Genomic DNA, 18,307 nt, shown 5'->3' with positions numbered 1-18,307 from the left:
AAAATATGAACACAGGTCGTACTTAAGAGAATCCCTTGTTCTCCAGTAGCAAAATGATAAAAGCTCTTCTAGGCTCAGTGAAAAAATCTACAAAACATCACAAAATGTAGCGTATCCTGCAGAGACACATTATCACAGACGCAGGGACCCAAGGACACAACATCCACTGGGGAGAGCTAACAACAAGTGCAAAAGATTTAATCTAAATCTGGTAAGCAGAAAATGATCCCTATTCTTAAGAAGGGCGAGGTAGGGCTCCATCATCTGAGTTGCAGTCAGCATCACATCGTTCAGGACCATGGGTTTCGTCGATTCAGTTTACTCTCTAAACATAGATCTATGCCCAAAATAATTTTCCTTCACCCACTTTCTATCAGAAAATTACTTTCAGTAATCTGAAAATGGCTAGCTGTCATATAGCCCCATATGTTGCTTCCATAAGAAACCTTGGAGATGCACTTAGCTCTGTAGATTTTCACCAAGGCCTTAAGAGGTTTACTACCCTTTCTAGACGCAAAGTTGAAGACTGCAGCAACTAATCTTGTAAGTTCTTCATTATTAGCTACCACTAAGGGTTTCCAGTTTGTATTGGAATTGAACAGGACTCCCAAATATGGGAAGGCCTTGACCTTAAAAAAGGTGTGATAGCAAACAGTAAGTTTGCGTCTTAGTCGAACGTGGACCCACTAACATTGCAAAGGATTTAGTAAAATTAACTGCCAAATTGAGCTTAACTATGAAGACTGTAAAGGTATTTAAGAGGGTTTGCAGTACCCTAGCAGTCCTAGCCATCAAGACCGCGTCATCTACGTAAAGCAATACAAGGAGCGCATGGGATACTAAATGTGGGCAATCAGCCTTAGCCACCAGCAAAGTCAGTTCAAGGCCATTAATATAAAGGGAAAACAAACTAGGGGCCAATATGCAGACTTTACGGACCCCTTTTTCGACTTCAAAGTTATCAGTATGTGCAGACTGACTGGAATACCTGACAGACCCTGACGTGAGAGCACGGAGGTCCCGCAAAAAGTAAACAATGTTTGGGTCCACCCCCATTCCAAGAAGCATGCCACACAATCTATCCTGGTTTACCTTTCTGAAGGCTGATGTATGGTCTATAAAGGCCAGGTGAATAGATACAGGGTGAGCAACCGTATAATTGTTGACAACCAGGTACAGGTTCAAGCACTAGTCAATGGTGGACTTCCCTTGTCTGAAACCAGTTTGCAGGTCTGAAATTATGTTTTTCTCCTCCGCCCAGCTGGATAGTCTTGCCAAAAATACCTGTCCCATACCACCAAATCAATTAGGGATATAGGTCTATAACATTGTGAGTTGTCCTTCACCATTTTTGAAGACATGAACTATACCTGAAGTGAATCAAGAAAGAGATGGACCCTCCCCCTCCCTGACCACTGCGTTTATATGGGGAAGGGGGAATCAATTTAGCCACTGTCTGGGGTAGGGGGGAAGACAAGATGTTCCAGTCAATCACAAGATTCCAAGGAACTCAAAGGGGCATATCGATTTAGAGACTCCAAAGACATCGCTGTGGGGAGTTTCCTAGATAGGAGGTGACAGGACCCAGACGATGTCCCTTGACTCATTCAAATCTCGCAACTATCACACTGGACCAGGGGGTCCCCCAAGGCTCCTCCTTCAGACATACGCTTTTTAATATCTGCGTGGCACCACTTGCCCAAATAGTCAAAACCTGTGGCTTTGAAATCATCTCATATGCGGATGACAGACAATTGATTATTTCCTATGGGACAATAAAATGCCAAACATAGGTTTGCTGACTGTTTGAGGAAAGTTGCCTTCAGGGTGACTTCAAACCTTTTACAGCTTATTGGAGATAAGACCGAGATTTTGCTGTTTGGCAAAGCGCAGGTACACTGGTCTGATGACTAGTGGCCTTGTGCATTAGGCTCCGTCCTCACTCCAAGAAGGCAGTTCAAAATCTCAGCAGAGGTAGACGGGAATCTCTCTGTGAGAGAACAGATTATGGGGGTTATTACAACTTTGGAGGAGGTGGTAATCCGTCCCAAATGTGACGGATATACCACCAGCCGTATTACGAGTTCCATAGGATATAATGGACTCGTAATACGGCTGGTGGTATATCCGTCACTTTACCATCACTTTTGGGACGGATTAACACCTCCTCCAAAGTTGTAATAACCCCCTATGTCTACATCTGGCGCATGCTTTCGTACCATGCACATGCTCAAAAGGGTGTTTCAGTTTTCCCTTTATGCTCTAGGAGAACTCTAATTCAAGCACTCATTTTGAGCAGCCTTGATCATGGGAATGCCCCCCTAGTAGCTGCCAATGAGTCAATTCTCTCTAAACTGCAGGTGGTTCAAAATACTGTTGCTGTTTGGTCTGCAAGCTCCCCTCTGGTTCTCCTTCGGAGCCCACACTGAAAGGCCTTCACTGGATTCCTGTGAAAAATCGCTCCTTATTTAAGTGTCTGTGTCTTGTTAATACATCCCTGCCTGGCAAAGGTCGACTTTATCTTCATGAGAAACCTGTTCCTTAGTGTCCCGTTAGGAACCTCAGATCTAGGGATCAACTACTGCTATGTCCCTGCTGAGTCCGTACTACGAAATGCAGCAGTAGTACATTTTATTATCTCGCTCCTCATCACTGGAACAAACTTCTTTTTCACAGTTGTTCCTGCTAAAACTTCAACAGCTTAGAAAAGCTCTTAAAGACCTGGCTATTCTGACTATCTCACCTGCCTAGAGCACCGAGATACTCCTCAGGGAGTGAGTCACCTAAGCTTTATGAAATCTTACTAACATAAATGTTACAAGGATGGCAGCATCTATGCATTGGAAAGCCTTGTGATGCATATATGCCCATTCAAAAAACACATTAAAAAATATCCCTAGTAGTGGAAATCTTTATACCCTTCACTGAACTAGTGTCACACCACCAATGATGCAACCTTACAAAAATCCAGGATATCATGTAGCACTGACCTGACCCTAACAACCACTGTCCCTTATCAGGAGCCCTGTGGCACTAAAACACCTTGGACAAAGTATTTACTTTTTAACTCAATCAGATAAAGTCTTGGAAAATAGTGGACACTGACCAGTGTGGCTTTCCACATGGCCCAAAAGTGGCGTTGTTAATCATCTCCAAAGACTTGCTATAATTGTAAGCTATGCACCCATTCAGCATGCTTACTCTTTTAGGTCACTCAGCCATCTGTAGTATGATCTTTCAAAAATGCCTGCAGTCAGCAGCTAATATCTCTTACCACTCCCCTAAAGGTTTGAAATACTTTGTGACTACTGGCAGGCATGTAAATTGTAATATCGGGGCCCTAAGTTTCTTTACCTGGAGCCATATCAAGTCTCAAAAGGTTTCCATTATTTCCCCTTCTTTTCAATGCTTGTTAGAACCTCCTCTCACTATATTCACATTTAAAACAAACAGGCACACACACCCTTATATCATAATGAAAGTGACCAATTGTATTCAGTGGCCAAGTGCTTGAGGAAAGGCACTTCTGAGTTGGTCTAAACAGCCTAAATATAATGGTTCTAAAACCAAGATACTATTAGCAGACCCGTCACAATACCTGTACTGTAAAAACTACTGCTCACCATGCCACACCTTACTTTTGGTTCTAGTTTTGTGATCAGATCATCCCACACAAAGATAGACTCCAATTACAATGTATAAGTAACTGTGAACTCCATCATAATAACTGGTACTGCTACCAGTCTCCAACCAAGGAATGACCTATACTACCTCACTTTTGATCATCATCACGAGGATTTATAATAATTTGTGATGTCTACCTGTAGGAAAAAGACACATACTGAGCTTAATGACTACTTCAACAATGGTACTGCAAATAATCCGTGCCATCTTTTCCCACTAACCCTGTTCATCTCAGAAGGAGAACTGGAAATCTCCTCAATTAAGAGCCACTACCCCTGGCCCTTAGCAAATTTGAGTATGGTGCTGACAGAGCCTAATTAAAAAAAATATCATTGCCATCTACCAACCAACTAGATCCATTAATTTGTTTTAATGACCTAGATATCACCTTAAACCAGCTGTGACTTCTCCCTGATCAACACATAGCAACCGATCTCCAACCAACTTAGTAACCACCTGCTAAACATTGAAGATTCTGCCTAAAACTCATACAACTAAATCACCATATACCTGCTCTCAGCTGACTCCAGCTGCATGCTTTACCATGAAAATAATATTATTTCTACTTATTTCTTCTTTCAGCTGCTCTAACTACCTGTATAACTATGACACAGAGAACTTCCCCTTCTTTTACTGATCCGTAGACTGTACCCTGAAATCAGTCACCAGTTGCCTGCATGGCGCTTCCACCTGCTAAACTAACCAAAAGCATAAAGCCACTTCTTCCAGACATCTGCTGACCCTACAATCAGGTCTCTGAATAATTCCTTGCCTGCTGACAAACTCACTCCTTACCCTCTGGACGGACACTTGTAGAACTCTTCAACTTGAAATCTTTCATCATTACACAGCTAGCGAGTTACCAAATATCAATTAAGTATACCCTCAGCTTCCATTTACGAGCAACAAGGCACTGATAACTACACTTGTAATCAACAGGGTATACTACTGAATCAGTCAGTTTGTTTGCCTCTTTGAGTACTCTTTTGCCATACTGATAAAGTTATAAACTGCTACACGTGTCCTACATTAGAGGGCTACTGGTTTAACGTACGCTCTTCATAATTAGCAAGTCAGCCCTACTGTCTTTGTCCTAGCATTTAATAATAAACAGCTCTGGCCTATAGACTTTCTCATTGGCTTGTCACTAGAAAAACTCAGAAATTACTTCCACAAGGAAATACATTATTAAAAAATTACAAATATGTACATAATTACATTTGGTAAAGAAACTCACGGCACCGCTAGATGGGGCTTCACAAGAGTTATCACAGTGCAAATATTCCACTTCCAGGGTTTTCCGGATAGGGCAACTAGCACTGTTGTAATCTGTGAGATTCCATGTAACAAAGTGCGAGTGTACTGGCTTTATCGCAGCGTAATAACAATCCTCCCTTAAAGGTATACTGGCTTTAACATATGGTTTCTACAAGAAAAAGGTCTGGCCTACCGTCTACCAATGTATCTTAATAAACAGATAAACTATATTACATAAAATAAAAATATTTACCAATGAATCATCAATTGCTATTATCATTGTCTTGTCACCAAAACCAGTCCAGGATCACTGTATTGAGCATACATTTTCCCACAAGGCAACCATTAGGCATATAGTTATGAAATCAAAAATATGTACAAATTCACAGTTGACAAAACAATATACAACCCCTCCTAAGTCTAAATGAGCCTAACCAGGATTATGACAGTGCATATCTTCTAACTCTAGGGTTTTTGGGGGGCAGGGTGGTGTTAGTGAAACTCTGCCTATTGTAGTGTTATGTGAGCTTCCATGTAACAAAATACCTATGTACAGGCTCCACCAAAATATAAAAACAATCTATCCTTAAAGGCTTATTGGCCATCACATGTGACGGAGGACCCTGTCCACCAAACTCTCAGTCCGGACACCTGATTTATAAACAGGCAGACCATAAGATTTCTGTCGATGGAGCCCCCCCTTGGCTGCGTCAATGGGAAGCTTCTTACGACGACCAAAAGGAGTGGGGTCGGTCAGAGGAAGGGGATTGCACTCTTACCCTATTTAGGTTGGACAGTATACTGTCCATTTTCTTTTTTTCCTGAATTCAATTTTAGGAAATTATTATTCATCCATATGCCTATCTGCGGCATGCAGTTGTGGAATCTGTCTGCTGAATGGTCAGGGTTACTAGATACTGACAATACACTTTGGGTATCGTCAGCATAAGATATTATTCAGAACCTGAATGATTTAATAAGCTTGGCTAGGGAGGTGGCATATAGGTTGAGTAGAGTAGGACTCAAGGAAGACCCTTGAGGCACTCCACATGGAAGAAAAATCGGATCAGAGACAAAATTGTACAGAGCGACAAATTGTTCTCGCTCTGCCAAAAAACATTTCAGAAGCGCCAGAGAGAATACCTCTGACTCCTAAGGAGAGAAGGAGGTCAATCAGGAGATCATGACTGACCATGTCAAATGTGTCCAAAGATCTCTTCAGCTGCCACAATCAGTGCCATGTTCACTTCGGAAGCCAAACTGTGCGGCATCCAGTAAGATGATTACATTTATAAAAAGTCGAAAGTTCTTGATTCGTGGCTTTTTCAACTAACTTGGTTGGGAGTGGCAAACATGAAATCGTCTTTAGTTGCTAGGGTCAGTTTGAGCCATGTTTGCCTTTCTTATTAGTGCAAGAATAGATGCTTTTTTCCAAGCCCTTGGAAAATAGCAAGTGAAAACATTTTTCTAAAAACATCAGCCAGATAAACTGATATTGTTTCTGAGGCCAACTGAATAATTTTTGGCGGGCATGGGTCGATAGGGGAGCCTGACTTACTGCAGTATATCAGAATAATTATTTGTTCAGCCGAAAGTGGTAAAAACTAAATAAATGCAGGTATAGGAGGTAAATGAGCATCTTTAGAAGGATGAGGAATTAGGGTGTGAAGCCACTGCACACATCCTCGACATTAGTCTGAAAAAACAAGGCTCGTGTATTACAAAAGGATTGGCTAACATTTGTATTTTTATTGTCTGGAAAGTTAGCCAGCAGATTTTCTATCTTGAATAATTCTTTAGTAGAATGTTTGGCCTTCTCAATTTTAGAAATAAAACAGGATGTTTTTTCTTTTTGAATAAATCTTTATACACCTTGTTTGTTTATAGATTTCTCTCTCACTGTCCTCATAGCTCCTCCATTTGCGCTCCTGCCTGTGGCAGAGCTGCTTTTGGGCCCGGGGTTTATCGGAGAACCATAGTTTAGACGCAATTACCCTATGGCTATTGTGTTTTTTTAACCGGGAGCTAACTGGCTTATTGCCGATCTCAGCCACTCGTGATATCTGCTATGTCAAGATCTTTAGAGGAGCTACGCATAGATCTCAGAAGAACCAGTTCAGTGCGTCTTGTTCAATCTTATCCCACGGTGGTGACTTTCTAGCTGTGCAGGAGCCCGTTACAGGGGTTAATTTGTATAAAACATTTAGATTAAACATAACTGCTTGGTGATCCATCCATGTCAGTGGTAATACAGACGTCAGATTTAGTAGTGGATTATCTGTGAAAAGCCCACCCAGTGTGTGGTCTGCCTCATGTGAAATCTGCAGAGCTGAATCTTGCTTCTAAATGTTGCGTAAAAGATTGAATAAATGATTACCTGGGTCCCTGCGGTTGGTATATAATAAGACAATTAAAGGTATTATTTTTATTTAACTCGATTTCGAATGCTAGAGCTTTGCATTTGTCAATTTTACTAACTGCTGAAAAACTGGGTGTAAACCAAGCGTGGTATATTATTGCGATTCCCCCACCTCTTTTCTCGCTTCCACTTTATACAAGTAAAACCCACCTCAAGTTTGTTTACAAAGGTCCGTAAAACATTTTCATGAGTTCATAATAACGTCAAGGAGCCAGCACCAATATAATGATTTTAAGTTATTTCTTTATTTCTTCATTTCTGAAATGTTCATTTTGTAGCCACTTGCAACACAACCAAAAAGCTGAATTTTGGGGTTGCATTTTGTATGGCTAAGGACTAAAATTTTGAGAAATCAAGAAATACATAAAGGATTAATGTTATATATTGAAGATGCACACTGATAAGGAGACTCAAGAGACAGGCAGGATCAGGAGTAGGTATTTTATTAATGAAAAAGTTTCAAGTCAGGGAACCTCATCAGGAGCTAGGATGCAACCAGCGCAGTCCCCAGCTGTAGACGTAAACTCCAACTGAAAGGGATAGAACACTTACACTTATGGCATCATATTCTATATGACTCACAACAATCTCTTAATTGTGGTATCCCATCCACAACCCCAACCTAAAAGAATGACATTGATGATGCCTCTATTAATCCCTTATCTGTCGAGGCGTTTCACTTAACAGTGATGAGCCTTTTTCTATGTTTTTTTTTATGTTTGAAGCACTGGCAATTAAACCTTCGTGGTATTTTCCACAAAAGGCATTATGGCCAAATTTGTGTCCTTTTTTCCAGTTGTTAGGGATTGTAAAGGTAGCCAGAGTTTTTGGATTCATCTGGAGGGAGTCCAGAAAAATGTAGATGTTTTATGAGAAAAGAGCTGAGCAGGAAACCATATTTGTGTTCCCTACAACATGCATTAACAAAAGGTTTGCTCTGCTACGATCACCATCTCCACAGCTTTCCTAAACAAGAGGAGTTACCACAGTTGTTGTTTTATTTTTATAAGTGGTAGCCCATTATTCCTATTTTTGAAGGTTTCTACCTACTTGTAGTTTTTGGTGGAAATACGTATGAAACACATTTCTGAAAAGTAGGCAAAAGTCTAAATTTAGCAGTGGTTCATTTGTGTAGGTTGTGCATGGTTTCCCCAAAGAAACGAATCACTGAAATAAACAATAATGAAAATAAGTCTGAAAAAATAGTAATACGTGACAACGTTTTCATCTGTAATGATTTGCGCTGATGGCCAATTTACAAAAGTAAGATACTATTACATCTGTCAGACCGTTCTGGATGCAGGGATATATTATGTACATTGATTGTCCAAAAACACGTTCTACCCAGGTCCAAAAACTGAGGTGCAGCTTATAATAATTTTCCATTGTGTACTGACCATGTATGAATTCATATGGTAAAATCTAATGAATGAAAAATGGGGATAAAGAAATCCGAGCATTCCGAACTGTGCCCTAGATTCTGTGTTTAGGAACAGAAATGGTTATTGGTACAACTCTGAATTTGGGATTACCCATACTATAATGCGATTCATAGGGAGTTTTGCAAAATACATTCTTTCCTGAACACCGACATACCTTTGGAAGCCAAAAAGGGAGAGGAATTCAGTTGAAAATAACAAATGTTCTGTGAGGGAAAGTTCCAAAATCTCTAGGGATAGGCAACATTTATACCACACTGCATTCCTACACTTTTTCCATTAAAAACAGCACCCTACACGTGTGGCTCGGTCTACATGGTCTATAGGCTAGCCCGTTCTTGTCTCAGTTAATGTGCCCAGTCAATCAAGTGTGGTTCAGTTTTTATCAGGTGTGTCGGAATTCTTAGTAGCAGAAATTGTACAGATTTGTGTGATTTTAGTCAAAGATTGACGTTTGCAAAGCATTCTGAATAAGACAACGTTGCGGGATCCATTCAAGATACACCACCTTGAATTCAGCAGGATTTCATAGGGTTTGTAGGGTTCCTTGGTTGTCAGCTCAGCCAAAACCGCAACAGGGCAGCCATTTACCATGGCAAGTGAGCAAAAATTAGAATCTGCTCATATGGCAAAACTAAGCAAAAAAATCCCGAATTTTCTTCCAGTAGGGCAGAAAGACAGTAGGGGATTAGGAGTAGGGGTAAAGCCCAATGCTTGCCTGGGCAGCCCACCCCAACACACTATTTATTTTTCAAATAGAAAATATCCTTGTTGTCTAATGGTCTTTCTGCCTTCCCAGGGAGCAGACTGGGTAAACCCCACCAATCTGTCCCCTATGGTAGACCGCCTATACCTATTTTTGTAATTGGTTCTTCCCCGGTGTCTAATGTCTGGTGCATGGATTGGGGAGAGGAGTGATAGATTCAGGATAAACACCCTTACTCTAACCCTCCCCCAGGATGGGCAGAAAGACTGTCATGCCCTTTGGGGGGCTGGGGCACAGTATGATGCCATGGTGGCCACCCTACCTTTCAATCTGAAATCAAACCTTGCCAAAGCCAATAGGTCTGCCCTAGCAAGTGTGCATTTAATTTATCTAGCATATGAGAGAAAGCAATCAGACAAAGGAGGAGGAGGGAGAAAAAGTAAAAGGAGGGAGAGACTGAGAAGGAGGAGGAATAAGAAAGAAGAAAGAAATTAGAAAGAGGAGGAAGAATGAAGGCATAAGGAGGAAAAGGAATAAAGAAGTAGGGAGGAGGGAGAAAAAATGAGGACCAGGAAAGAGAAAGGGGGAGAAAGAATTAAGAAGGACAAAGAAAGGGAGGAGGAAGGGGAGGAGAAAAAGGAGGAGCAAAAGGAGGAGCACAATAGCATTTATGCTGCCTCTACGTGCTGTACATAAGAAGTGTTAATATTATTGTTATATTGTTATGTTGTAATATGTATTGTTATATTATAGTTATGAATTATTGAAACGTAGATTTCCCCAGCTAGGAAGGATGGAAGGCTGAGTGGTACCTTAGTTGCACTTCCAACTGGATATATGCTTACTAATGAGTATTACTTGGGCAAGCATTGAGATGTTTGCTGAAGAAGGAATTGTGAAAAAGCAATAAATCAGTGTAAACTCTACCCCCATCTCTGCTTCAGGAACAATTTCCAATACTCCCTTACTAGGGAAATTTGTTAAAAAACAATTAGGGTGAGTATCGGGAGGTGGTGCCTCACAACATTCCTACTGTGTTTAATTGTAAATCTCTCTTGGATAACTGGTCCTAATTTATGCAATAATATGCATAATGATGATAACCATACATTTCTTAATATTTAGCTGAATTCAAATAAGGATCTTCCTCATTCAAAGTAGAGTAAGCGTGCAAATCAGACATTATTCTTTACCTGTCTCGTTCTTCCAGTCATCTGAGACGGAATAAGGAATCACAATATAATTAATTGAAACCTTAATCAACTGTAATGTTTCAGTGGACCCCATAATCTGGTATGGGACCTTCTACCAAGCTATGCCCTCGGGCACAGGATAAGCTGTAATGTAAACAGTGTAGAGGTCTCAGCAAGTGGGAACAAGAATGTGGCTGCAGTTCACATACCACAGGGGATGCAATTATTCTTCCAGGGACAAAATGTGCATTTAGTAGCAGCAAAACGATAATCATCGTTGTTAGCCATAAGATGTAAAGATAAATTCCCAAGATGATGCAAACATAAGACCATGGTAGAATGTGGTACCTGTCACAAAGCCAATTGTAGGCATGAAGCAGACTATGGTGGTGACTGAGTTGTGAAATCTTCTGAAGCATTTGCATAGTCATACTCAAAGTTAGTAGGCGCGCAGGTTGGTCGAAAGGGAACCATCTCAACTGACGTTGAGTCAGGTGGAAATGCATAATCGAACATACAGTTGCGTTGAATGTTATCGACAGTGGTGATGGCAGTATCAGGTTAGGTTGAGGAACTTTATGATCTGCGTGCACTGCTGTGCTCAGCGATCCCCTGCTGGGAACTTGAGCCAGTGGTGCTGCGTTGTTCGAGGGGTATTATATTCTGCGAGGCTGAGAGGTACTACTCTGAATCCTTCTTGGTGTCTGTGCTGGTCATCTGTAGAGGACTGGCCACATAGTGTTTCTTCATGTGATCAATGGACACCTGTCTGTTTCTTCTTGAGCCAGGCAAAGTAGGCAGAATAACAGTTCTATTGCCTTTTACCCCAAGAACAATCAAGGGTGGTAGGTAGGATGGCTCAAAGGCTTGCTTGTTGGGGATTTTCTCCAGGACACGGTCCCCTGCTTTGGGAACCAACCTGTCAGCAACATTTATAACCTTCTCTTCGCAGGTAGAGGCATCAACATGGTTCATGGTAGACAGCTTGCCTCTGTCCTATACACTCTCCAAAACATTCAAATGTTTCTCCAAGTCAATGTTTTCTCCAGCCGCCACATTCTGAGGATTATCTAAGCCAGGCACATAGATCAGAAATCTGAAGAGAACCCTGTACTTAGTGCACCCCTCCAGTACTCACCTAGGCAAATTATTCAATGTTCTGTGAACTCCATACATGTCATGGTACCAACTAAGACCTGAAATAAGCACACTAGCAGTGAACCTTGTTTAGTCATGCCTTTGGCATATTCAACAAAGCCGTTTGATTCAGCTTTGAATGGGTTGCTGAATACAGAAAAACTCCCAGAGCAGACATGGAATCCCGGTAAGCCTTAGAGGCAAAAGCAGGGCCGTTATGTGGATGAAATTAATGAACTGTCATACTGCCACCAGGTACCTGAAATCCTTTACAACTGTTGAAGCACTATGTGGCCACACAGATAGGAGCTGAGAACATGAATCAATGGCAACCAATATGTATTGATATCTGTTTAATGCTATGGTCCAAATAAGTCATCCAGAAGGGGTTGTTAAAGACTATGAGATGGGTTGGCGAGGGTCATTTGACAGTGGAAGGCTTAATTTGTTGACAAATGTCACACTAACATAATCCCTAGTATGTTGGTTTAAACCAGGCCACCAGTAACGATGTTGTAGCATTGCTACCCCTGCATGAGCAGATGTCATGCTCCACGAAGAGTGATTACAGAAGCATTATGTGAATTGAGGGTGTGGAGTACCTAGGAACAAAACCTGCTGGAGGCCTACCATCTTGCTGAGGTATGTTTATGGCTGTTAAGATATTTGGATTGTTTGCTGAGATCTGGTTAAAATTGCTACTTGGACAGTCTGAATTGCAGCCTTCACAGAGAATGCGGCTGCACCGTTCCCTTTAGAGCAAATGTTGCCACGCTGATGGCCCAAAGTGTCTCACATGGACCAATGGCAGTTTATCTTGTAAGACAGCCACCTTTCCCCAGAGCTGTTTGTTTTAAATATGCTTTCCCTTTGACTCCTTGAATCATTTCAAAGGACAGTGTTGCAAATCAACATTGTAGACTTGTACACAGAAGGATGAGTCGGTCACTGTTAGTGTGGGAACTAATGAGGAAGCCTTCTGAAATGACAGTAACAGTGCATGAAGTTCTGCATGTTGTGCAGTGCTATCCCCTAATATTTTAGTGCAGGTGTGCTGGGGATGAAACTCACCATCTTTCACACCACCTTGCACTGCCATGCAGGCTGTAGAGTGCTTGCCTTTAATTGTTACCACAGGTTAAGCAGTGTAGAATTCACTCTTGTAAGACTCAATGGGTAAAATAGATAGAGAAGAAGCTGTATGTGGTCCATGCTGGAAAAAAGCTTGCGTAAAAAGAGTAAGACTGTAGTGGAACTTTACATCCACAGCACTTAAGGATGAGGCCCAAGTATTTGGAATTCTTACTTTGGTGGCTGCCTCTAGCACTGGCATGGGAAAAACAACAATTTTGTGTTTTCCCTGCCCCAAAGGGGTTTCCATCAAAATAGCTGTCTGAACAGCCACACAAATTCTTTCAATAGAAGTAAAACATGCTTCTGATAATGAATACAAGTGAGATTTCTAACCTGTGGGAAAATTCTGTCTTTTTAGGTCACATAGCTCTAACCATAGTGACTGGGTTAGAGTCTGATAACTAGGTAGGTTTTTAGTATCCCTAGTCCGTAAATATTTAGTCTCTAGCGTGTCTGTCTGCAAAGCACTCAAGACAGCAGAGTGTGCATCTGTCCATTGCTTTGCTGAGAAAAACAATGGGAGAAATCAAGTCATACAAGGGCTTCACTGGCTCAGTATAGTAAGGCAAACACATACGCCCAAAACTTGAGGAATCCCAGCAGGGATTGCAGGGTATCTGGAGGCTGCAAGGTAGTACACTTCTGCAAAAGATCTGAAGCTAGACCCTTGCCCTCATCTGATAACCCATATCCTAAGTACGCCACTGTCAGGTAGGTGATTTTTGATTCCTTATATTATATTTATAACAATGGGAAGATAATAAGGTTACCGCAATATCCACTCGGGTCAGGTGTACGTCTAGATCATCATCTGTGAGACATATATTATCAATATATAATACCTCAGGATCTGGTTGTAAGATCTCCATAATGTGTGCTGAAAAAAAGTCAGGACTGTTCCTACAGACCATTGGCAAGTGCTGGAATGATAATTGTACCCCCACTGAAACTAAAGGCGGGTATATATTCACTTTCAGGTACTATATTTTTATTTTGAAAAACCCACTGGAAATATACAGGGTCATTTAATAATTTCTCAGCACCAGGTTAGTCATTAAACCTGTGCTATGCACAATCTGTACTACATATGTTAGATTAGGCTAATTCAATTTCTAATGTCTGACTATCCTGAAAGAGCTGTAATGTTTAGAGACTGAAAAAGGGGCTTGTTCATGGAAGAATGGCATAGTGTTAGTATGCCTTGATGCTGTAGATAATCCAGTAGTCTTTTAATGCCACGCTTGGCTTCTGGCTTTAAAGGGTATTGCACCTGTGCTTCGGGCGACTGCGTAAAGCAATAATGTGTGCAAAGGACTCTTTATCCCACCCGCTTGGTTGCTGTTTAGGGTTTGAGCTTACTTTATAGCCCCATTCACTGGTGTAAATTTCCCTTATATCTTCAGGTACTATGAAAAAGAAGGCTACCCTGATGACTTTCTCCTCTTGGGGTGCTTCCCAAACCAAGACCAGAGGCTAGTCTTCCTTGGTTAACTTGATATCATAATCATCCAATAGGTGGGGTCATATGTTTGCTTTAATGGTGCATGGTATGCCCCCCTCACTGTATGTTTAAGTTACAAACCATATTAGGAGGATTAATATGCTTATCTGCAGTTTCAACTCTTCTGTATTAATCAATTGGACTCACATCCAGGAACATCTGAAAAGTCTGACTTCTTCTGCGCTGTCTAGTAGTGCCCTTGGCCAAGTCCTGGTCTTCAGGAGGACACGTAGCTATATTGGCATGTTTTTCTTCTTGATTGGAGTCCAATCCTTTTTCTTCCCTTTTTTAGTGATGTCAATATCATATCTGGCTTCACCTTCCCTGCTATGCTCCTCCTTTCTTTGATATTTGGATCAACTCCCTCTCTCTGTTAATTCACGCCAGAAGAGCGGCTTTCAGAATGATGATAGCATTCAGGCTTTTCAATCTTATCAAGGTCCCTTAAATTATAACCATCCATACCAGATTCCCGAGATACGGGTGATCCAGTCCATCTTTTTTTTCTCTCTCCATTTCTTCTTCGTTCCGTTGTAGATTACTATTTAAAGGAAACCATCAGGGTTTGCTTTTAGGTTTTAGATGTGGTTTAAAGACCCCTGCACATAATTATCACGGCCAACAAAGGTGTAGACATCCACAATTATTTTGGGTAGTTCTCATTCATGGTCTTGAACTGGAACAGCTTTTAGCTTCTGTCATACTTAAGTCTAGTACCTAAGTCTAGAGCTGGTGCTGCACTATTCTCATTCTGTACTTGCGTCAGTCAGAACTATCAATGAAGATGTGCCAGGTGTACTGGTGTAAATGCATGAAAGTAGGTGGTATCATTCCAAGAGGAAGACACATAGTCAATATCCTATGTTTATCTTGAGGGAGTGGTGTAAGGATATACTGATTCTAAATGATTGGTCTTGCAAGCAATCTAGGACATCTGATCTCGCTTTGCAGGAGCTTTACCATAATAGCATTAACAGACTGAGGTCTTATAATCTAGGCTTGTTTTGGGGTTACTGGTCCTGCAGGGAGAGCAGGACGAGAACTCAAAGTCCATTGTACAAACTGTACTAGTCTCATGTACTAGACGACTATGTAATTCAGCACTGCGACTACCTCCGCATGTTATGTTATATTGATTTTTTAACCACACTAATCACCCAAGAGGATATCCAGGCACTTGGGCAGGTGTGTGGGTTTGTGGTCCCCAAGGTTCTTATACGAAGAGCCAGGTCTTCAGATTCTTGCAGATCGCAAGAAGTGAGAAGACGGCTCTGATGTATTAAGAGGGGTCGTTTCATGCCTTGGGTGCCATGCTGGAGAATGAGCAAACTCCAGTTTTGCTTTTGTGGAGATGGGGAATGTGTGCGAGTGAGAGTGAGGCAGAGCCTAGGTGTGTGGTTGGTTGGTGAAAGTAAATGCAGCTGTTCAGGTATTCTAGTCCTTAGTTGTGTAGGGCTTTATACTTGTGCATGAGAAGTTTAGAAATAGTTCACCCCTTGTGAATGGGGAGCAAGCAAAGCTTCCTGAGGTGAGGTGTGAGGTGGGTGCAGCATGGGAGGTCAAGTATGAGTCTTACAGCAGTGTTCTGGATGGTTTGGAGTATTTGTAGAAGTTGTTTGGAGATTCCAGCATACATTTGTTGCCATAGTCCAGCCTGCTCATATGACAGTCTGTCTGGTGGTGTTCTGAGGCAACCACTTGGAAGATTTATCACAGCATGCGTAGGATGTGGAAGCAGGAGGTGCAGACTGCGTTGCCATCATGTTGAGCCTGTCGTTTAGGATGATCCCTAGATTTCTTGCATGGTCTGTAGGAGTGAGTGTTGGTCCTAGCTCTGACGGCCACCAAGTGGAGTCCTGTGGGGACATCTTGTTGCTGAAGATCAGTACTTCCGTCTTGTCGAAGTTGAACTACAGGCTGTTGGTACCATGGTCTGCCACCATGGTCATGCATTTTGGTGTAGTTGGTTCTAGTGGTGGTTGTTTTGTCTGTCAGGGAGAGGATGAGTTTAGTGTTATTGGCGTAGGAGATAACATTGATGTCTGGTGAACAGATGATGTTGGCCAGAGGTGTCATATATATGTGGAAACAGGTGGGGCTGAAGAACAATCCCTGTATATGAGTTTCTTGGTCTCTGATGTGAAGGGCGGAACCTGACCCTTTGGGTACTTCCTGCGAGGAAGGAACACATCCAATTTAAGAGCAGGTCCTTGTATGCCAATCTTATTGGGTCTTCTGATGACAGTGTTATGGGAGACAGTGTTGAAGGTAGCAGAGAGGTCGAGCAAGATGAGGATAAATCAAATGTCATTGGTGGTTGCAATGAGGGTTGTCTAGAAGATAGTGAAGTTTCTTGTTGATGGGCTTCTCAATCACTTCGGTGGGATAGGGAAGCAGGGAGATGGGTCGGAGGTTGCTCAGTCGATTTGGGTCGGCTGAGGGCTTATTGAGGAGGGCCTTGATTTCTGCAAGTTTCGATTCATCCGGGAAAGTGGCAAACGTGATGGAGGAATTGATAATGTGGGCCAGGGTTGTACTGACTGAAGATGTTCCCAGGTTGTTGGTGTGGTAAGGGCATGAGTCAGTTGGAGCCCTTGAGTCGGTGGTCTTCATGACTGCCGCTGTGTAGTTTCTGGGGTGGACTGTCCATTTGATCAGGTGGCCGTCTTGGTTGGCGGTGGGTAGTTTCTCTGGGGTTAGGTTGGTGTGCAAAGCTGTTGTAGATGTTTGTGATTTTGCTGTAGAAGAAGTCAGATAGGTTGTTGCAGAGCTGCTGACAGGCAGCAATTTTGGCAGTTGTGGCTGAGGGTGAGGTGACATCCTAAAGAGACTGAGAAGATCTTCTTGCACCTGCTGGAGCTTCCTTCGATAAGATCAACTAATGTTTTTTTCTTGGTGTCTCTTATTTGCTTCTGAGTGCAACCTTGTAGGTAGTTCTGTCGGTTGTGTTGTGGCTGGCTTTCTATTTTCTTTCTAGATGTTACAGTGTTATTTGGCGCCCTGGCGATCTTCTGTATACCAGTTGGCCTGCTTGTATGATCTACTATGCTTGTTGGATTTGACGGGTGCAAGGGAGTCCATGCAGTTTTTGATCCAGTTTTTGAAGTTGTTGATGTTGTTGTAGAGGATGTCTGTGGCGATAGGTTTATCCGTGCATAGGGCGCAGAGCCAGTCTGCTTCTGTGATTTGGCCCAGCTGTGGCTTGGAATGCTGAACCTGGTGGGGTGTTGACTTGAGTTGTGTTGAAGTGAATGATGGAGTGGTTGGATTATATGAGCAGTGTGGTGGAGTGGTTTATGATGCCGTCGCAAGTGGTGAAAATGGGGTCGAGTGTATGACCTGCGGTGTGTGATTGTTCTGGAATGAGCTGGGTGAATCTGATGTTGCTCAAGCTTTCGAGGAGTATTGTGGAGCAGGGATTGTTTCGATTTTTCAGGTGAAAACTGAGGTCACCTACACGAAAGAAGGCTCTGGAGTCGATGGCGAGCGGAGCGACTAAATTGGTGATGTAGTTCGTAGCTTGTGTTCCGGGTGATAGGTAGGCAAGGGTGAAGTTTTCGGAGATTTGCAGCTTGAAGCGCAAGTGTTCCATGAATGGGGTAGCATTCTCTGTGGATGTTGTGCATTAGATGGATTTCTCGTAGAAGATAGCGAATATTCTTGCTGGCTTTTGAAGGTGGTCCTGTCAAGCAATCATATAACGTGCTGGGATTGTTGTGGTGATGTCGGGAGCCGATGAGCGGTTGAGCCAGTTCTCTCTGATAAAGAGGATGGTCCCATATTTCCATTGTGCGTTTGATGAGTGATTGTGTGTTGAGAAGCATGCATATGAGTGTT

The 18,307-nt window shown here is 42.1% G+C and overlaps 1 protein-coding gene across 2 annotated transcripts in view; it reads right to left on the bottom strand.

The window, feature by feature from the left end:
• Positions 1-18,307, bottom strand: part of LOC138246326 (excitatory amino acid transporter 2-like) — a 1,049,947-nt gene that overhangs the window by 718,627 nt on the left and 313,013 nt on the right. The gene's annotated exons all lie outside the window — the stretch shown is intronic.

This window comes from Pleurodeles waltl, chromosome 7 (assembly GCF_031143425.1).
Source record: "Pleurodeles waltl isolate 20211129_DDA chromosome 7, aPleWal1.hap1.20221129, whole genome shotgun sequence".
NCBI lineage: Eukaryota > Metazoa > Chordata > Amphibia > Caudata > Salamandridae > Pleurodeles > Pleurodeles waltl.
Note: the sequence above shows the minus strand (reverse complement) of the source record. Positions and strands in the feature narration are given on the sequence as shown.